The sequence below is a fragment of the Sorex fumeus genome, unplaced genomic scaffold, assembly GCF_029834395.1.
Source record: "Sorex fumeus unplaced genomic scaffold, SorFum_2.1 ptg000019l, whole genome shotgun sequence".
NCBI classification, from domain to species: Eukaryota; Metazoa; Chordata; class Mammalia; order Eulipotyphla; family Soricidae; genus Sorex; species Sorex fumeus.
Window position 1 is genome coordinate 12196329 of NW_026606076.1, and position 22468 is coordinate 12218796.

Below are 22468 nucleotides of genomic sequence, written 5' to 3' on the forward strand. Positions count from 1 at the left end.
CCAGGCCGTGATCGGACGCTGTGGGGTGCCGGGATCGAACTCGGCCGGCCCCGTTTCCCTCTTACGCATCTTTCTAAATAAGTTCTCCTCTGTAAAAACGACCGTTTTTCCCTAAAATCAATTTATAAATAAGATAAACCTCTCGGCAGGAGCGCTGGGTGCGTCCCGGGTGAGGGGCCACCACCCCGCGCCACCGTCACGGAGCCACCCCGCCGCCCACAAGGCGGAGACCGCGGAGGTTCAGGCGCTCAGAGCGACCACCCCGAGGGGCAACGGTGAAACCGACCTTCCCGGACCCCCCCCCGCCCCCTGGGTGCCCCCTCACCCGCTCCTCACCTTCCGCAACCACGAGACCCGCTGGCACTTCTGCACCGAACCCCAAGGCCCCGCGGATAAAAGTTGCGTATTTTGTGACGTTACCTGCACATTCGCCCAGAGCCTTAAAGGGCCAGGCTTCAAATATTCCTGACCAGGTACTTGCCTGCTCAGGAAGGTTCATTTTTCCTCGTTTCCGGGATAGGATCAGGTGATCCAGACATCAGGGGGTCGCGAGGTTTGGGATAGATGGGAGAGAGATGAGCTGAACAGACAACATGTCAAGCAGAGAGTCTTTGTATTTACGAAGGAAAAAAATTCACAAAAATACTTTGCAAACAGCCGCCAAGACCATCAATCTGAGTCCCCACATTCATTTATTTATTCATTTACAACCCTCAGCCACATGCTAGGACGAGGCCCCCAGGATTCCTCCTGGCAGGTGCCAATGAAAAAGACAGACTTCAACAGGGTCCTTCACCATTGGGGGCTGAGGCCGCCCCTCAAAGTGATCTGCCAGTTTTACATATGCATGTCTACACAGAAAGCTGCAGGACAGGGCCTGGCACAACCCCTGGTTGAGAAGTTCGGGATGGTCAAGACTTCTGCCATCAGCAGGTGCGGCATCCTCAAGACCCACAGCCCCCCATGTTGATCTCCACCCCAGGCCATGTTGCTCCATCGCAGAGCTGGAGGTGAAGATGCCCCAAGGATAATGCATTCACAGTGTAGACCCCTGTGCCATGCTAAATCCCCCCAGTGCAACCAGCAAAGCTCCATATCTTCCTAAAGCCTCTGGAGCAAGGCAGACCCCAGGAACCCACTGGATATGGATGGGGGGAGTAAAAAAAACAACCACAAAAGTGCCCCAAGAGCTGGCACAATCTCGTTGGTCACATTATAGGCACTGGAGGTGAGAGGTCCTCATGTTCTGCCACTAATTGGCCTTCAGTGTCCCCCTTCGACTGAAGTATCACTTGTCCTTTAAACGTGTGCCCAGAGGAGACCTGATCCACTTGACATCACTAGGAATAAAGGTGCACATGGAAGACTCCCATCTGTGACATCATCCATTTCACCAAGGAGACTTAACGTGCCAGGTTCCAAGTCCAGACAGACCATTATGGCAGCCCAGGTGAATCAGTGCAAGGGGGATGAGCTCGAATCAAAAAGAGGAGAGGCAAGTGCTGGAGGGGCTGGTCACAGAGTTCAGTGCAGCGAGATAAGGTGGAGTCTCCTAACTGGTCAAACATAGAATCAATGCTCCCCAATACATCCATCATAAAAACAAAAGCAGGTTGATTCAAAGTAAAAAAGACAAGTAGGTTGTGAATGGGTCCTGGGACAATGAGTTTCTCTGGGAAGTCATTAATCAAGATGGGTGCAGTGTCTCTGAAGCCAGTCCTGAAGATGCAGAGGAACTGGCCTAGCAGCAACCCAAAAAGCTGGAGAGACACTGGACAGAAGCAAAGGCTGGGAAGAACATCAGAGAGCACTGTACAGTGAACACTCTACCCCTTGAAAACACGCTATATAAGAACCTACAAGGAAACCCCAGGACGCAGCTCTAGAAACACGTTTCCAACCAAGAGTATGGGGAAAGAGTTTAGTACTGTGGCTTAATGCTTGTGTTAAGCATGGTTTTCCTGAGTTCCATTCCTGGCATCCAAAACAACACAGACTCCTAAGAACTGCCAAGTATGGCATGAATTACATAAAACATATTGCAATAAATAAATCCATGTATGGACCTACCCTAAAAACGGAGGCACATAGGAGCTAATGGGCACCAAAATGTACAAGATCATTTTGTAGACTTTCTCTTTTGGACAGACCAAAAACAGTTTTAATCATTCTGGTGGCTATTAGGGTTGAGATTTTACCACTTACAAACGCAACGTTTTGTCGTCTTTTTTCCTAATATAACTGAAATGAGAAGAGTAAAATCCAGGAATGTGACCACCCTTTATAGTTAGTCGTCGCACTTGATGTTATTGCCTGCTGAGATGGGAGTTTGAGAATTCTGCCAGGTTCCCACCATTTGTAAAATATTTTGAACAAGGGGACTGTTCCATCATTTCATAGAACCATCAGAAATCTTTCTGTGCACAGTCAAATCCATTTCAACTATTTCTAATCCACCCCATTACAGAATAATGACAGGGCTATTATCCTAAACTTTTCAGAAATATTTATCCTCAATGCCTAGGGAAATCTAATAAAAATCTGAATACAAGGAGTGCAGAGCTGATACAGCGGGAAGGTGCTTGATTGCACAAGACTGATCGGGATTCAATGTCCAGATCCCCATAAGGATACCTATGTCCTCTCTCGCAGGTATGGATGAGCTCAGAGCCAAGAGTACGGCCTGAGCAAAGCAGGTGTGACTCCTCAAAACATAACAGAGGAAGGTTTGAAGTGTGGACGTTTGCCTCTTTTTCCATTCCAAAGGATTCACTGCAACATCCTGGTTGATCTCTATCATAAACCCCGCCAACCGAGGTCTCTGCCTCAAGTCCAAGCAAAAATGAGACACTGGGCTATAGTGATAGCATAGCGGGTAGGGCGTTCACATTGCATGCAGTCAACACGGGTTCAATTTCCAGCATTCCATAGGCTCCCCCAAGAATAGCCAGGAGTAATCCCTGAAGGCAGAGCCAGGAGTAACTCCTGTGCATCTCTGGGTTTGACCAAAAAAACAAAAGAAAACAAAAAGAGTGACACTGACAGCGGTTTTCGAGGGGTGGTTTTTGTACCCATTTACTTAGTTCCTATTTAATCAGTTTTCACCTGGATTCCATCATCAAGACCCATTATTTACAAGGGCTAGAGCAATAGCACAGCAGGTAGGGTGTTTTCCTTGCATGTGGCCGACCCAGGTTCGACACCCAGCATTCCATATGGTCCCCCGAGCACAGCCAGGAGTGATTCCTGAGTGCAAAGCCAGGAATGACCTCTGAGCATCTCCAGGTGTGACCCAAAAAGAAAAAAAGAAAACAGTACCCATTATTTACAGGTTAACATACACATCAAGTACAAGTGTGGGACACTGGCATAGGAAATAGCAATCATTACTGTTACTATTATGGTTTGCTATTATATAAGGTAAATCAGGAGGTTAATTCAGCTTCACCAGGAACTCAGGCATTAGTAGGCATATGAAAATACACAGTGGCAAGAACTCTTAAGAGTGTACAGAATGGGAAGATCTTTGTGTTTCCCTGATTTGCAAACATCAGCAATTCCCTTTCCCTCATAGTACTGAAGTCACCAGTTTAATTTGAACGTGAGAACTGTAACATAATGAATTCACTAGGAGTGTATATTTAAGACACCAAAAGTTTGAAGCACAGTGTTTGCCATAGGATCCCCCAAGCACCACACTCCCAGAGTAATTCCTGAGTGCATATTCAGGAGAAACCCCTGAACATCATCCAGGTGAGACACAAAAATGAAAATCAAAATGGTCAAAGGGCAAGCCCTGAGGAACCCAGAGATAATGGAGGCCTTGTGTATCCCACCCAAGGCCTGGGTGAGATTGAATGATGCATTCAAGGTAAATTGAAATTAAGATTTTAGGGACTGCTGGGTGTTTGTCTTGCAGGGGATGACGGGATATGATCCCTTTCCCTCCCAGGCCCACCTGGAGTGATCCTGCCTGTGGAGTCAGAAGTAACTCCTGGGCATTTCTGGTTATGCCTTACCCCGCCCCTACAAAAAGGTACGTGTTTTGTGTATTGAACAGAAAGTGCTATGTCAGGGGGATCAGGTTTATAAATGACAGTTGTGAGCGATTTCAGTGATCTCTGTGATCAAGACTTTCTCTGCCTGTAGATGGATTTTCTGGGCTCACCTCCAGTATCACATGGCCCCCGGTACCAAAGGGACTAATCAGCTACCTGGGCAGCACTGGAAGCCTTAGGATTTGCATCTTTGGGGAGGGAAACACAGTCGGCAGTGCTCAGGGCTTATTTATTCCAGCCTTTGCACTCAGGAGTCACTCCTCTGGGGCCAGGGTTGAGGGCTCCTAACATCCTAACGTCCAGCACCTCCTAATGGTTTGGAGGGAATTGATGTAGGTGTGCAGGCAGATAGGGAAGGTTCCCCCTCCCAAGGTAAAGGCAGTAAATTTCCTGGGAAGAGCTCTGAAGTTGTGAAGGGCAACCTTGCAGAAAACAGGAACTAAGTCCTGATCACACCCTCACCAATGACCAGCAACAGACCCAGAGAAGCTCCTGCTGAAACAAAAGGCCAGGAAAGGAATTTCAAAGAAGATCATCACCACTCCCAACCTGCTTAGGCAACCTCCTTAGCAACGGGACTTTGACCTAGGGAAAAGCCTAGATTGGATTCCCTTCTGTTAGAGGGAGACAGCTCATTGGCTTTCCCAGACATTTGCGGCAGCAGGGCAAGTCGGGGGTCCCCGAATGTGGGAACCAAAGTCGGACTCCAGAAGGATGTGGGTCCCCCACCACTGCTTCCGAACCCCTCCCCCAAATTATATAGTCAGATCAGGAGGTGTGGACCAGGTGGGGTGGGGTGGGGGTTGGGGGATGACCCCAGACCTCAATGGGGGAGCACCCCAATGGTGCTGCTTCATTCTCAAGGGGTCCGTGTGCCAAGAGGAGGCCGCCTCTGGTGGATTCAACTCTCTTACACCCGCAAAGGGATGGAGGGGATGAGAGAGTCCAGCATCTTCCGGCCCTGCCCGCGTGCGACTGGGCCTTGGGTCAGAGAATAAACTGGGGATCTGTGTCCGGGTGTCCCTGCTGCCTGGGGCTCGCCCCACTCACTCTATGTGTGGAGGCACACCCAGTGGGCAGTGCTCCAGAGCCAGCTACCCGAGAGCGAATAGGGTGACACAGGATAGGCTTGCCTTCCCGCAGTACGATGTGTCCAACCAACTCAGTTCTAAAGGTCTCCAGACCCCACGTCCACATATCACAGCACCCCGCATTGCTGAGGGTGCCATCTTCCGTCCTGAGTTTTGAGGTTCCTATACACATGAGAATTCCCATGCCTTCTGTTCTCCGAGGAGGAGGGTGGCAGAGGCCAGATTCAACTCCAGCGTCTCCAGATATCTGGGGTGAAGGTAACAGTCATCAGAGGAGCTAGGATGTGTTAAGAAAAATTTTAATTATACAGGAATAATGAGCTTAAGACTGGGCAATCTCCTTCCCTGGAAATTCTAAATACATCACTTCTTCCAAGGAATTTTTTTTTTTTTGCTTTTTGGGTAATACCCAGCAATGCTCATGTGTTACTCCAGACTCTGCACTCAGAAATTACTCCTGGTGGTACTTGGGGGACCATATGGGATGCCGGAGATTGGACACAAGTTGGTTGTATGCAACGCAAACATCCTACCAGCTACACTGTAGCTCTGGCTCCGAGGGTTTTTTTTTTGGGGGGGGACTGTTTTGGTGTGTGTCCACAGGGTTCTGGGAAACATTGAGTACCTGGGATTGAACCTGGTCGGTTACAAGCAGGGTGAGATTATTTTGTCGTTGTTCTGTTCACTTTGAACAAGAAAAGTTATGAGCCCTCTTTGCTCTGTCTGTGGCCCAGCTCTTTGGAAAGGTCTCCAGTTATAGTCAACCCCACGTGCCATCACCCCACTTTCTGAGGATGCCCCAACCCTCTTCTACAAAGAAAAGGGGTCAGGGATACAGCAAGATACAGCTCAAAACCCACCAAGTTAGGGTGGAGGAATCTGCCATCACAGGACTGAGGCTGTTTATGTTTGATTTGGTTTGTTCATGGTTTGGAGGCCCAACACCAGCAATGCTCAGGGTTACTCCTGGCTCTGCACTCAGGAATCACTCCGACATGATGGTGGGGCTGTATGGAGAGCCAAAGAAAGACTCTTCTTGAGGATCGAGTGGATTGCTCCCGCTTTGTCTCTGGACCACGAGGGGTGCAGAGGATTGAACTGACGTGGAAAGTGCAAGGCAAAGTCATTTATTTTCATTTTTGTTCTCTTCACTGAGCTAGAAACCTTCTGAAGCCACTTTGCTATGTCTGTGACCAAGCCATTGAGAAATATTTCCTGTTATGGGCAACGCACACCCCAGCACCCCACATTCTGAGGGAGCCCAAACCTCTACTACAAGGAAGAGGCAGCATGGATACAGCAAGATACAGCTCAGAAACCCCCACGATGGGTGAGGGAATCCCCCAATCAGAGACTGGGGCTGTTTTGGTTGTATTAGGTTTGTTCACGGTTTAGGTGACACAAATCCAGCAACAGCAGAGGTTCTCCTGATGTTGCATTCAGGAATCCGGCATGATGGTGGGGCTGTACGGAGAGCCAGAGAAAGAACCGAGGCCTGTGACCTCAAGCTAAGAGCACTAACCGCTCTGTTCCCACTGCAGCGACCCAAGCGGCTTGCTTCATCCTTAATGACCCTATACCTAACCTTGAAGCAAAGAAATAGCCTGGAAATCTAAACCGTGGGAAAGGTGGGCCGCAGCAATTCTGGAGATACACCACGAGATGGCGCTGTGGGCGTTTCTGTCCCTCTCTGGGATCGTTTTTTTGTTATTTATTTATTTATTTATTTATTTATTTTTTATTAGTGAATCACCATGAGGTACAGTTGTAGACTTACAAATTTTTGGGCTTGGGTTTCAGTTATACAATTATCGAGTACCCACCCCACCCCTCCACCACCACTGATCCCAGTTAGTCCCTTCCATTCCCATACCCCCCCACCCCCTGTGGCAGGGCATTCCCTTTTGTTCTCTCTCTCCTTTTGGGGACTGTGGTTTGCAAATAAGGCATTGAGTGGCAACCATGTTCGGTCTATAGTTAACTTTCAGCATGCATCTCCCATCCTGGGAGGATCCTCCCAGCACCCTTTATTTGGTGCTCCCTTCTCTGTCTCAGCTGCCTTTTTCCCTAGCGTGTGCGGCTGGCCTCCATGCGATGGAGTAAACCTCCTGGCACTTGTCTCGGCTATTCTTGGGTGTTAGTCTGAAAGAAAGGGGCAGACATAGAAAGATTGCTTTCATCTGGGGAACATAAAGTAACAAAACGTGCTCGTTTCTTTAAGAATTTTCCTCCCTTGGGTTTGTTTCAGTGTTCACTATGGGGTAATAAAGAATCAACCAAGCCGCTTCCACAGGTGCAGCAGGAGGAAGGAAAGCCTGCGGTTGCTTGTCTTTCACTTGAGTAATCTGGGCTCGATTCCAGCCTTCAGATCTTTGTGGGGAGGATATCTGAATCGCCTTGGGGGTCGAGTGGGTTGCCCTAGCTTTGTCTCTAAACCTGGAGGGGTGCAGAGGATTGAACTGAACCTTTAATGAGCAAGGCAAGGTTATTTTCTCACATTAATTGTTCTTTTCTCTCTGTACAAGAAAGGTTCTGAATGCACCTTGTGATGCCTGTGACCGAGCCCTTTGAATGTTTCCTGTTACGGGCAACCTACATCCCATCACCCCATATTATGAGGGTACTATGTCTTCTACACCATTGTGGGGAATGGAAGAATATACAGTTCTGTTCTGACACCCTCTAGTCGGGGTGATGGAATTCGCCATCAAGGAACTGAAGCTCTGTGTTTTACTTTTCTTTCTTTTGTTTGTTCCTTTATGGTTGTGGCCACACCCGGATATGCTCAGGGCCTTCTCCTGCCTCAGCACTCAGGAATCACTATGGACATGACTGAAGAACCGTATGGGAAGCCTATGAATATACCCGGGTCCTGTGGATGCAAGGCAAAAGCCCTATCTGCTCTGCTCCCGTTGCAGCGGCCCAAGCTGCGTGCTGGATCCTTAATGACCCCATACTTAACATTTAAGCAAAGAGAAGGGCTGAAAATCTTAACGTGGGAAAATTTGGACCGCGGAATTTATGCTGAAATGCCATGAGATGGAGCTGTGGGCGTTTCCTTCCCTCTCGAGGCTCCTTTCTCTAAGAATTTTCCACCCTTCGGTTTTCTTCTGTGTTAAGCACGGGGTAATTAAAGATCAAGCACGGAGCTTCAAAGGGGCAGTGGTAGGAGAGCCTTGAGGCTGCGAGTCTCAAGGGTAACCAGCATTCGATTCCTGCCTTGAGATCTTGTGGGGTACATAACTGAATCACCTTGGGGGTCGAGTACACTGCTCCATCTTTGCCTCTGGACCACCAGAGGTGCAGAGGATTGACCCTGAGGTGGACAGAGCAAGACAAACCTGCAAGGCTGGAGCCATAGCACAGCGGGTAGGGCATTTCACTTGCATGTGACCGACATGGCCAACCCAAATTTGATTCCTCCACCCCTCTCGGCAAGCTACCCAGAGTATCTTGCCCACAAGGCAAAGCCTGCAAAGCTACCCGTGACGTATTCGATATGCCAAACATAGTAACAAGTCTCACAATGTTACAGGCCCGCTTGAAGAAATCGATGAAAAATGGGAGGAAAGTGACAGTGACAGTCTAAGCTGAAAAACATCTGAAGCCACTTTGTTATGTCTGTGATGAAACCATTTAGAAATATTTCCTGCTATGGGCAACCCACACCTCATCAACCCACTTTCTGAGGGTACCCAACACTCTTCTATGAGGAAGAAACAGCATGGATACAGCAAGATACAGCTGAGAAACGCCAACGTTGGGGTAAGGGAATCCTTTAATAAGGGACTGAGGCTGTTTTGGTTTTATATGGTTTGTTCAGGGTTTGGGGACCACAAATCCAGCAACGCGCAGAGGTTCTCCTCGCTCTGCACTCAGGAAGCACTAGGGCATGATCGTGGGGCTGTATGGAGAGCCAAAGAGTGTGAGAGCTTTCTTTCACTTGGGTAACCTGGGTTCTATTCCAGTCTTCATATCTTGTGGGGTACATAACTGGACTCACTATAAACAGTGCTCCTCTCCCACAGTCCAGGGACTTTTCACTCTAAACTGGTGATTCAATTTTCTGCAGAGGGAGTTATTTCCACTTACTGTGTTTGTTCTTTGAGTTGGAAAAAAAAATTACACAGCTATGTGAACTGCCATCAGTCTATTTTGCTTGTCCATCTTGCTGAAACGTCAGGAGAACAGTGATGCTGGTAGATGCGGCAGAAGCCGGGAAAAGCATTCGTAATGCCCGCCTGTTCTTCACCAACTACAAGACCAAGATGACTACCCTCCGACATCCTGATGGATCTATCACATCTTCCAGAAGGGCAATGGAGAAGATTATTCATGACTTCTACTCAGATCTCTTTAATAGCCACGTCTGTTCACTCAAGTCATCCTGAATAGGATTAGCAGAACACTAGATGAAGAACAACCATGTGAACAAGTTGGGTTCCGAAAAGGATTCAGTACCATCTACCATATCCACACGATTACTAAGCTCATTGAGGTTTCTCAGGAGTTCAAGATGCCGCTCTGTCTAACGTTCATTGATTTAAAGAAGGCCTTTGATTCTGTTGAGATGAAAGCGGTCATAGAAGCCCAAGCCAATCAGGGTGTTCAAGCCCAATACATCAGGATCTTCCGTGAGCTATATTGCGGATTCACTACCAGGATCTCACCATTCTACAAAGAAGTGATCGTTGATGTCAAGAGAGGGGTTTGGCAGGGTGATACCATTTCACCGAAACTCTTCAGTGCCACCCTCGAGAACGTCATGCGATGACTGGAATGGGAAGGAATGGGAGTGAAGATAGATGGTCGGCAACTACACCACCTCCGGCTTGCTGATGACATTGTTTTAATAACACCAAACATCAGCCAAGCGGCACAAATGCTGGCCGACTTTGACCGTGAGTGTGGAAAGGTAGAACTACAGCTGAATCTTATGAAGACAATGTTTATGAGAAACAGCCTCGTTAGCTCTCAACGGAACAAACATCTCTGAATGCAACAGCTATGTGTACCTAAGAAGTCAACATGACAAATGACCTGGCACCCGAGCTGTGCAGGAGGAAGAGAGCAGCTTGGAACGCCTTCAAGAACATCAAAGAAATAGCTAAGAGGACGAAGAACCTCCGGCTCCGGGCACATCTCTTTGATTCCACTGTTCTTCCTGCATTAACATATGCCTCAGAGACCTGGGCCCTACGCAAACAAGATGAGAACACTATTCAGGTCTCCAAAGAAGAATAGAAAGAGCTATGCTTGGAATATCACGTTTCACTCAAATGAGAGAAAGAATCCGGAGTTCCAACATCCGTCGACGATCAAGAATCAGGGACGCTGTCTCATTTGCCAAGGTGTCGAAAATCAGATGGGCTGGTCACGTAATGAGATTTAAAGACGACCGCTGGACTAGAGCTGTTACCGACTGGATTCCACAGGATGTCAAATGACCTCGTGGTCGCCCACCTACCAGATGGTCAGATTTCTTCGTCAAGATCATGAACGATCAGTTTGAGGCCCTTCATGTTCCCGTAGCGAACAGATGCCATTGGGCAACACTAGCACGCGACAGGGACAAATGGAGACGTTACTGGCGCCCGCTCAAGCAAATCAACGACTAACGGGAAGTTAAGTGATTAAGTGATAAGTGATATATATATATTTATATAATTATATACCAACCCCTAGAATGGAGGCATGCATGGGACTAATAGGCAGCAAACCAAATTGGTCACTTTTCAGCCTGGCTTGGCCTTGGCACAGATCTATATTGTGTTTACCATTTGGGTGACTATTTGATTGTTAGGATTTTACTGCTCCTAAAGTAAAAATCTCAAAACATTTACCCTCAATGTTTGTGTAAATCCAATGGAAAGCTGAATACAATGAGTGCTGATATGCTACAGCGAGTGAAGTGCTTCCTTGCATGTGATTGACCTGGACACAAATTGTGGACAGCACAGCAGGATGTGGCTCCCAGAACATAATGCAGAAGGGCCTGAAGAATGAAGATTTGGCTGACTATACAATGTCAAAAGGGTTCACTGCAGCATCATGGTTGATCTCGGCCATGATGCCCCGCAAACCAGGGTTTCTGAGCCAAGTCAGAGTCACAGCAAAGAATGAAACCATGGTGAGTCTTGACAGTACCCAGCAAAATGCATTTTAATGCATTTGATTATTAAATTCTTATTTAATTCCTATTTAATTCTTATTTATTTAATTCCTTCCACCTTGCTTTATCACTAAGAAACATTATTTACCAATTAACTTACTGGCAAGTCCAAATGCCAGGACACTGCCATAACCATGGTCCAGGTGATCATCAGCAAGTACCTTTCACTTATGGTACTAGTATCACAGGAAGCTTTCACACATACCAGGATTATTTCCTTCCTTACTGTATCAATCCCTCACTCGTTGAAACTAAAATTGTTTTACCTAAGATTCATTTTCTGACCCCGGCCATTGTAATTAAAGCTTGAGGGAACATGATGGTCTTCCTCTATTCCTTCTCTACAGGATTTTCTCCAGTATTCTCTTTAAAGGCCGCAGGTGTGAATAATGGGCTTCCCACGTTCTTACACATATATAGTTTTTCTCCAGTGTGAATTCTCCTATGCATAAAAAGGACTGAGGATCCAGGAAAGTCCTTCCCACACTCCTTACATATATAAGGTTTCACTCTAAAATGACTTTTCACATGCTCAGTAAGGGCTGAAAACAAACTGAAGACCTTTCTACATTCCTAACATTTATGAGGTTTCTCTCCACTGTCAATGTTTCTGTTAAGAAAGCTATTCTAATTGCATGAAAATCTTCCTGCAGTCCTTACATATTTAAGGCCTCAATCCAGGATAAATTGTTCTACACAAAGCAAAGCTCGAGTATGAGTAAAGATCTTCTCACATACTTACGTATGTTTTTTTTTCGAGTATGAATTTCCCTATGTTTAATAAGGAGTTAGGGCGAAATTTAGGCTTTGCCAAAGTCTTTACAAACATAAGATTTGTTTCCAGTATGAAAATTTCTGTGCCGCAAAAGGATTGCAAAATAAGCAAAGGCCTTGCCACACTCCTAACATATATATGGATTCACTGCAGTTTGTGTTTTCTTGTGGACAAAAAAGTTTGAATAGAAAGTGAAGACCCTCCCTCAGTAGTGACACGAATAATGTTTCATTTCTGTATGAACTTTGCTATGCTAAGAAAGACCTGAATAGGAATGAAAGGCCTTTACACTTACCTCACACATATAAGGGTTTTATCCAAAATGGAAATTGTGAAAACCAAGACTTCAGAAATAAGCAGAGGCCATCCTACATCACTCACATATATAAGTTATCTCTCCAGTGTGAGTTTTTCTGTGTACTAAGGCTTGTGGAATAAGCAAAGATTTCCCACTCTGTACAAGTATATGGTTTCTTTCCAGTGTGACTTTTTCTGTGCATACTAAGATGTAAGATTCAGATAAAGGCCACGACACATTCCTTACATGCATACGGACTCTCCAGTATGAAATCTCCTGTGTATAAGGTATGAGGATCCACTGAAGGCCTCCCCACAGTCCTTACACTTAATCGGTTTCTCTCCTGTGTGGATGCTCATAGTCCCACCGGGGTGAGGCTGAACTCAAAAGTTTATCTTCAGTGCTTACATTTCTGGGGATTCTGTCCATTATGGGCTTCTAAGGGAACGTAATGGTGCCAAGGACAAAGGAAAGCTATTCTTTCAATCGCCCTCAGAAGACATATCACCTGTCTCGGCATCCCCATGAGAATGAGGGAAAAAATGCTCAGTTGAGCCTTTATCACAGTGTGCAGGAAAAGATATTCCACCAGGGCTGGCTGCTTCCATGTAGAAGAGCAAAGAAGGATTCCAATTATTATTCTATGCCATGAGAGTTTTCATGTGAAAAGAAATCAAACTCTGCAGGTAGGTAACTGGTGGGGGAAGGGACAATGAGATTCACAGGGAAGTAATAAATCCAGATGGAGGTGAAAGCAGTAACTCCTGGGCTTAAGAGATAAACTGGACTAGGAGAAACCCAGAGAGATGGAGAAATGGAACAGGAACAAAGGCTGGTAAGAAGATCATAGAGCACGGTCTGGACAATGCTCTACCCCTTGGCAACACGCGAACAGTGGACTCTCAGCTACAAGGAAAACCTCAAGAGGGAGTTTTAGAAACATTATTTTAAACTGAGTATCTGGTTAGTACAGTGGGTTGCATGCAGTTAATCTTGGTACAATGTCCTGAATTCCAAATGGTCCCCTGAGCACCATCTGACTAATAGATGGATGGAATTTTGTTCTTTCCAATCATAAATGTTTTCTTTTTTTCCTTTAATATTAGTAAAGTGACATATGTGGGATCAAGAAATGTGACCAACCTTGTGAGTAAACAAGGTAAACAGAATGGCCTGCTGGGATGTGGGGAGCTTAGGAGTTGACTCATATTTCCACTTATAAAATTTTTTATAAAGGGGCCCCTTCCATCCTTTCAAATGATGTTCTGTGCAGAGTTAAGTTCATCTAAACAGTTTCCAATTGAGACCAGAACAACTGTAGATTGGGGTAGGGTGTTGCTTGCACATGGCCGACCTAGGTTCAACCACCAGGATCCTGTGGAGTCTCCCAGAGCACCAACAGAAATAATACCTGAGTGCAGAGCCAGGAGAACCCCCTGAGCATCACCAGATATTATAGGATAATATTGGTTTGCCATTCCTCCATGGCCACTGGGAGCTTTTATTGGTTGATTGCCCCCAACCTGTCAATTACCTTCTTCTCCTGATCATACTTTGACTTGTGAATATTGTCTTTCTCTTCTTCTTAATGTCCTTTGCATGGTTAGCTATTTCAGAACAATTGCTTTTTGTATAGATACAGGAAGACAGTTAAAGGCAAGCCTGCGGCTTGGGAGTTGATTATCTCCAGATAATATTACCTCCTGGGCATCTGCTCTCTTGACTTAAGCCTCAGTTGGCCTTACTACCTTGATCCCCAAAATTAGGGTCCCGAAGACGGACTGGATGGACCCAGGGCAAGTGGTGAGCTAGCTACCCTGGCATCGAAATGGGCCTGGCCAAAGTACCATAATGCTTATCTATAAGTTAAGAGCATAGTCATGGACAAATTCTGTCATAAATCAAAAAGTAATAACTAGATTTGGATCTGCTGGTGTTAGGAGTCATTTATCTTGCCTGAGCACTGTAGTCTGAGTCTGTGGTGAGAAGTCCCCAGGAGTCACCCTACAAGCCTAAAAGTGTCTATTGCTGTGTCCATACAGAATAGTAAATATTAGGAATTAAAACAAAATATGTTAATTAAGTTGCTGATCTAAGGAGAGGAGAAACACACCTTAAGGGCTGCTTTGCCCTCATGGGCTGCAGATGATGGTGTGGTCTGGAAAACCATTCTTCATTGTGCTTCCCGTGGGGAGACGTGCTTGGGGGGCGTGGACAGAGAAGAAAAAGAATGGCTTCAGGGAGACCAGGGGATTGAAGGAGACTGTGAGAAGAAAAGACACAAAATTAGAGGAGACTGTTGGAGAAGGCTGAGAGCTGAGAGTAAGAGTTGCTGGGGAGATTGGAGAGGAGTCATGGAGAGCATTTTAGAGCAAGTTATAGAGATGGTTGAATAGAGCTGGGAGAGACAAGAGACTGAATAAACTGCAACTAATCAGCAACCAGCTTGATCCTTGCTCTACTTTCGTTGGTCCAAGGCAACAGCTGACCAGGGTGGAGAAGTGGCTTGAGAGCACCAAACGCGGACAGCAAGAGAGAGCCACATGGAGAGTCCAGGAACATCTGTTAACATGTAAATTTGGTTCAATCCCCCACTTCCCATAGGGTTCCCCAACCCCCCCCTGGAGTGACTCCTGAGTGCAGAGTCAGAAGTAAGCCCAGAGCACTTCTGGCTGTGACCCGAATAAAAAAAAAACACAAAAAGTGAATTGTGCAAGACTGGAGTGATAGCACAGCAGGTTGGGCATTTACCTTGCATGCGACCAACCCACGTTTGATTCCCAGCATCCCATATGGTCCCCCAAGCACCGCTAGGAATAATTCCTGAATGCACGAGCCAGGAGAAACCCCTGTGCATCACAGGGTGTGACCCAAAAAGAAAAAAAACACAATTGTGTGGTTAATCAGAAAAAAGAACACAACTTTCTCGATTAGCATAAAAACATTTTTATGATGGCTATAGATATAGCACAGACCATGAGTTGCTTGTCTGACACACAGCTGATCAGGGTTCAATCTCTATCACCTCACAGGGTCCCCAATCCTAGCATTATCAATGAGAACAGAGCCGGGGTAAACCATATCTCCATCGGGTGTGGCCAACCAAAAGTAAATTTAAAAAATTTATGTGCCAGAACTATAGTCTTGTAGGGTACTGGCCTTGTACATGGCTGACCTGTATACTGCAGCACCACACTGGGTACATTTTGATACCTTTTGGCAGGAATCACAGGGTAAAACCATATATATGTATATATATGTATATATGTATATATATGTATATATATACACATATATATGTGTGTGTGTGTGTATTTGTGTATGTGTGTGTGTGTATATATATATATATATATATATATATATATATATATGTAATTTGTTCACAAGTCAACCTCCACCAGCCAGTTTTGTAGAATGCAGGTTTGGGTTTTGGGGTTACAGGTGGCAGAAGTTCGGGCTTACCTGAGAGGTGCTTGGGGAACCCTGCACTGTACAGGAGACTGTACCGTGTCAGACTGCTTGCAAAGACACGTCCTGCATTCCTGGCCTATCTCTGACCACAGGAATTCAAATTCTATAGAAATAATGTGAACCTTGTGAGAAGGATACAGACGGGGGCAGGGATGAGGCCCAACTGTTAGAGGTCAGGGCAGGGCTGCTGGCACCTGGGGCCTCCCGGTGCAAACCTGAACCAGAAGTATAGGCTGCAATTTCAAAGGTTTGCAGGGGCCCAAAAGAGCTGACAGTGAGTGGCAGGGCACTTGTCATGAACGCAAAAGACTTAACTTCACAATCTGAATTGCCAAGGAGCGATCCCAGATCACTGCTGGTTTTGGAAAAAGCCCACATAGCCATCCCCCTCCTACCCAAATAAAGGCAATGAGTAGGTATCTGCCAAGAGCAGAAGTGTGAAATCTAGTAATATATTCTGAACGGTCATTCCTCTGAGTTTGTTGTTTTGTTTTGGGCTCACGTCCAGAAGTGCTCAGAGCTCACAGGCCAGGTTTTCAGACTCTGATTTTACACCTATGGGTACGAGACTCTCAGTGGCTCTCTCCCTGTCTGCATTTGTTGTTCTCAAGCCACTTATCACCCCGGACAGCTGTTGCTTTGGACTGGTGAAAGAAGAATGAGGGCCAAACTGGTTGCTGACTAGTTGCAGTTTATTCAATCCCTTGTGTCTCCCAGCTCTATCCAACCATCTCTCCAACTTGCTCTACAATGCTCTCAGAGACTCCTCTCCAATCTCCCCAGCCACTGTTACTCTCAGCTCTCAGCCTTCTCTCTCAGTCGCAACCATCTTTAACTGTGTCTCCTTTTCTCTCAGTCTCCTTCAATCCCTCTGTCTCCCTGAAGCTGCTCTTTTTTCTTCTCTCACCTTGCCTCCCCAACCACGCCTCCCCATGGGATGAATGAAAAATGTTTTTCCAGACTTCCCCATCACCTGCAGCCCACGGGGGCAAAGCACACCTTAAGGTGTGTTTCTCCTCTCCTTAGACCAGCAAATTACTTAACATATTTAGCACAGCGGTTGGGTGTTTGCCTTGCGAAAGGCTGGCACGCTACCTTTGACATATTTAATATGCCAAACACAGTAACAAGTCTCAAAATGGAGACGATACTGGGCCCGCTACAGCAAATCGATGAACAATGGGAGGACAGTGACAGTGACAGTGACAGTTTTACTTCCTAATATTTAACATTCTGTATGGACACAGTACTAGACACTTTTAGGCTTGTGAGGTGACACTCCTGGGGACTTCTCACCACAAACTCAGACTACAGTGCTCAGGCCGGATCAATCACTCCTAATCCCAGCAGGATCTAGTTATTACTTTTTGATTTATGACAGAATTTGTCCATGACCATGCTCTTAACTTATAGATAAGCATTATGTTACTTTCGCCAGGCCCATTTTGATGCCAGGGTAGCTAGCTCACCACTTGCCCTGGATGCATCCAGTGACGCATCAGGATCCTGATTTTGGGGATCAAGGAAGTAAGGCCAACTGAGGCTTAAGTCAAGAGAGCAGATGTCCAGGAGGTAATATTATCTGGAGACAATCAACTCCCAAGCCACATACTTGTCTTTGTAACTGTTTTACTATATGCATACAAAATGCAATTCCTCTGAAATCACTAATCATGCAAAGGACATTAAGGAGAAGAGAAAGACAATATTTAAAGTAAATGTCTGATCAGGAGACAAAGGTAATTGAAAGGTTTGGGGCAATAAACAAAGACAAGCTCCCAGAGACCAGGGAGGAAAGGAAAATCAATATTATCCTACAATACCTGGTGATGCTCAGGTCTTTCTCCTGGGCCTGCACTAAGTTGGTGCTCCCGGAGACTCTCCAGGATCCTAGGGGTTGAACCTAGGTTGGCTATGTGAAAGCAACACCCTACCCCGATCTACAGTTGCACTGGTCTCAATTAGAGACAGTTTAGATGAACTTTACTGTACACAGAATGTCGTTTGAAAGGATGGAAGGGACCCCTTGATGAAGTATTTTATAAGTGTGAATATGGGTCAGCTCCCAAGCTCCCCACATCTCATCAGGCCATTCTATTTAACTGTGATTACTCACAAGGTTGGTCACAGTCCTGGATTCCACCCATGTCATTTTAATAATATTAGAAGAAAAATGGCAACATTTGTGATTGAATAGAGCAAAATTCCATCCATCTCAGGGTGGACGGTGCTCAGGGGACCATTTGGAATTCTGGGCATTGTACCTAGATTGACTGCATACAACCCACTGTACTAGCCTGATACTCAGTTTGAAATCGTGTTTCTGAAACTGTCTCCTGGGGATTTCCTTATAGGTGAGAGTCCACTGCTTGTGTGTTGTCAAGGGGTAGAGCACTGTCCAGACCGTGCTCTCTGATGTTCTTACCAGCCTTTACTCCTGTTCCATGTCTCCAACTCGCTGGGTTTCTACTAGGAAAATTCCACTCTTTAACCCCAGGGCTGGCTTCAGAATCACTACTTTCACCCCATCTGGGTTTATTACTCCCCCCAAGAAACTCATTGTCCCATGCCCCACCAGCTACCTACCTGCAGAGCTTGATTTCTTTTGACATGAAAACTCTCATGGCATAGACTACTTATTAGAATCTTTCTCTGCTCTTCCACAAGGAATCAGCCAGCCCTGGTGGAATATCTCTTCCTGCATACTGTGATAAAGGCTCAAGTGAGCAATTTATCCCCCATTGCCATGGGGATGCTAAGACAGGTGGGATTTCTTCTGAGGGTGATCAGAAGATCACCTTTCCCATGTCCTCACCACCATCACCTTCCCTTAGAAGCCAATAATGGACAGAATCCCCAGAAATGTAAGCACTGAGGACTAACTTGAGTCCAGTGTCACCCCGGTGGGACTATGTGAACATCCACACAGGAGAGAAACCGGTTAAGTGTAAGGACTGTGGGAAGGCCTTCAGTGGATCCTAATAACTTATACACAGGAAATTTCATACTGGAGAGTTCCTATGCATGTAAGGAATGTGTCGTGGCCTTTATCTGACTCTTACAACTTATTATGCACAGAAAAAGTCACACTGGAAAGAAACCATATCCTTGTACGGAGTGGGAAATCTTTGTTTATTTCACAAGCCTTAGTACACAAAAAAACTCAGACTGGAGAGATAACTTATACATGTGAGCAATGTAGGAAAGCCTTTGCTTGTTCCTGAAGTCTTAGTTTTCACAATTTCCATTTTGGAGAAAACCCTTATAATTTTGAGGTAGGTGAAAAGGTCTTTCATTTCTTCTCAGGTCCTTCTGAGCATTGTAAAGTTCTTACAGTAATTACACATTATTCGTGTCACTACTGTTGGAGGGCCTTCACTTTCTATTCAAACATTTTTTGTCCACAAGAAAACACACTGAAATGAATCCACATATACGTAAGGAGTGTGACAAGGCCTTTGCTTGTTTCGCAAGCCTTTTGAGGTACAGAAAATTTCAAACTGTAGACAAACCTTGTGTTTGTAAAGACTTTGGCAAAGCCTTCACTTCCCCCTAACTCCTTATTAAATATAGGAAAATTCATACTAAATCAAAACATATGTAAGGGTGTGAGAAGAACTTTACTCAATCCTCAAGCTTTGCTGTGTGTAGAAAAAATTATCCTGGAATGAGTCCTCATATATGTAAAAACTGATGGAAGATTTTCATGCAATTAACATAGCTTTCTGAACAAGAAAGTTCACAGTGGAGAGAAACCTTATAAGTGTAAGGAATGTAGAAATGTCTTCAGTTTGTCCTCAGCCCTTCCTGTGCATGGGAAAAGTCATTTTGCAGTGAAACCTTATATATGTCAGGAGCGTGGGAAGAACTTTTCTGGATCCTCAGGCCTTATTATGCATAGGAGAATTCATACTGGAGAAAAACTATATATATATATAATGTATGTATGTAAGAATGTGGGAAGCCCATTATTCTCACATGAGGCCTTTTAAGAGAGTACTGGAGAAAATCCTGTAGGGAAGAAATAGATGAAGACCATCATGTTCCCTCAAGCTTTAGTAAATATAAAAGTTATGCTGTATCAACCAATTCCATAATATCAATGGCTGGGGTCAGAACAGGGACATTAGGTAAAACAATTTTAGTTTCAAGACGTGGGTGGGGGATTGATACAAAAGTACAGTAAGGAAGGAAATAATCCTAGTACGTGTGAAAGCTTCCTGTGATGCTAGTACCACAAGTGAAAGGTACTTGCTGATTATCACCTGGACCATGGTTATGATAACGTCCTGGTATGTGGACTTCCGAGTATGTTAACTGATAAATAATTGTTCTTAGTAATAAACCAAGGTGGAAGGAATTAAATAAGTAGTAAATAGGTACAACAATTGCATTTTGTTTGGGTACTGTCAAGACTCACCTTGGTTTCATTCTTTGCTGTGACTCTGTCCTCGCTCAGAGGCCCTGGTTTGCGGGGGTTCATCAACCACGATGCTGCGGTGAACCTTTTTGACGTTGAATAGACAGCCAAACCTCCATTCTTCAGGCCCTTCTGTGTTATGTTCTGTGAGCCACATCCTGCTGTGCTGTCCATAATTTGTGTCCAGGTCACTCACATGCAAGGAAGCACTTCACTCGCTGTAGTATATCAGCACTCATTGTATTCAGCTTTCCATTGGATTTACACAAACATTGAGGGTAAATGTTTTGAGACCTACACTTTGTAAGCAGTAAAATCTAACAATGTAATATTAACCCAAATGGTAAACACCATGTAGATCTGTGCAAAAAGCCAAGCCAGTCTACAAAGTGACCAGTGTGGTTTGCTGCCTGTTAGCTCCATGCATGCCTCCATGCTAGGGGTTGGTCTGTATGCTGTGTTTTATGTACTTAATTATCTATTTTCGTTTTTGGGGAAACCTGACAGTTCTTAAGGGTTACTCCTGTTGGTTCCCAGGCCACTATTGGGGATGTCAGGGACTGATCTCAGGTTGACCGAGTTCAAGGCAAGTTCCCAACCCACTGTACTACCTCTCAGGCCACTGTTGTTTTGAAATATTGGTTCTGAAACTGCCTCCTGGGGTTTTCCTTGTAGGCATGAGTCCACTGCTCTCGTGTTGTTAAGGGGTAGAAGCCTTTCCTCCAGTTCCAGTGTCTCTCCGGCAATCTGTGTTGTTACTAGATCAGTTCCTCTCTGCTTCTCCAGGGCTGGCTTCAGAGTAACTATGCAATACAGGATCGGGGAACTTCTTTCTCCAGACACCCACTTTCTGACTTCACACTCTAACAACCACTTCTGTGTTCCTTTATGCGATCCAATTCCACTTGCAGTAAAATCCATTTCCACTTTTTTGGTCACACCCAGCGGTGTTCAGGTGTTTCTCCTGGCTCTTCTACACTCCTGGTCCTGCTTTGGGGACCCTATAGAATGCAGATGATTGAACCTGGGTCAGCTGCGTGCAAGGCAAATGCCCTGTCCACTGTGCTATCACTTCAGCCAGCCAGCCAGCCAGCCAGCGAGGTTTACACATTCACCTGCATTTTCCTAGTTGTTCTCTGCGCGGCTGGTTGGCCCTTTAAGGCTGCTTGCAGAAGCGGAAGTGACATCACAGCAGGTCAGCTGTTTGTGTGCAAGAAGCTGGATGCGGCCTCCACTTGTTAAGCAGGTGAGTGGCGAAGTGGCTGTCCCGCGTGGAAGGGGTCTGTGAAGGCCGGTTTCGTGGCAGGACACTAGCGGCCTCCCTTGAGCGCCTGGTGCTTCCCGTCTCCGCACTGAGGGGCGGGGCCAGGCCACCTTGGAGGCCGCTTTCGCGGTCTTTTTTTCAATCCTTTCTGAGATCCAGGCGGTTCCTGCGGTGCGGCCGGGTTTGGTGGGGGATGAGGAGCTTTGGTGAGTGCAGTGGGGGCTGTACCGGGGCGCAGGGGTCCCGGGTGTGAGTGCGTGTTTCTGGGGATCCCCTGCAGCCACAGTCGCCTTCAGCTCCGCCGTGGGGCAGTGGCGGATGGGCGCGCGGCTGAGCGCTGGGCCTGCTGAGCCTCGGGGCTGGGCTGTCCTGACCCTCCCAGCACGGACTGCTCTGGGCCCTGTCCTGGACGCTTTGACCCCGACCTCACTGCTGTAGAAGCTGCAGATACACCTAGAGGACGGGAGAGATAGCACAGCGGTTAGGGCGTTTGCTTTGCATCTGGCCCACCAAGTTTGATCTCTGAGCTCCACCAGGACGGGTGCCTGAGCACAGAGTCAGAAGTTTCTCGTCCATATCGCCGGTGGTGCCTCCAAAACTATAAAAGGACTGTTAATTTTTGAGGGGCAGAGGGGAAGCTCCCCAATGGCAAATGACACTGTAGCCCTCGGTCACTATTCATTAGTAGCCCTGATGTCCAGGGCCATCCTGTGTGTGTGGATCTAGGGGTGGTTGCGGTTTGCAATTGAAAATTTAATTTGGGGCTACTTTTGGTTGTATTTTGGGCACATCTGTGGAAGCTCGGGGTTTACTTCAGGAGCAGCACTCTGCAATTATTTTTTTTTCATCTTTAGGGGTCACGTGAGATGCCGAGTATCAATCTGCGTCAGCAAGGGAAGCGCCCCTCCCAGCTTACTAT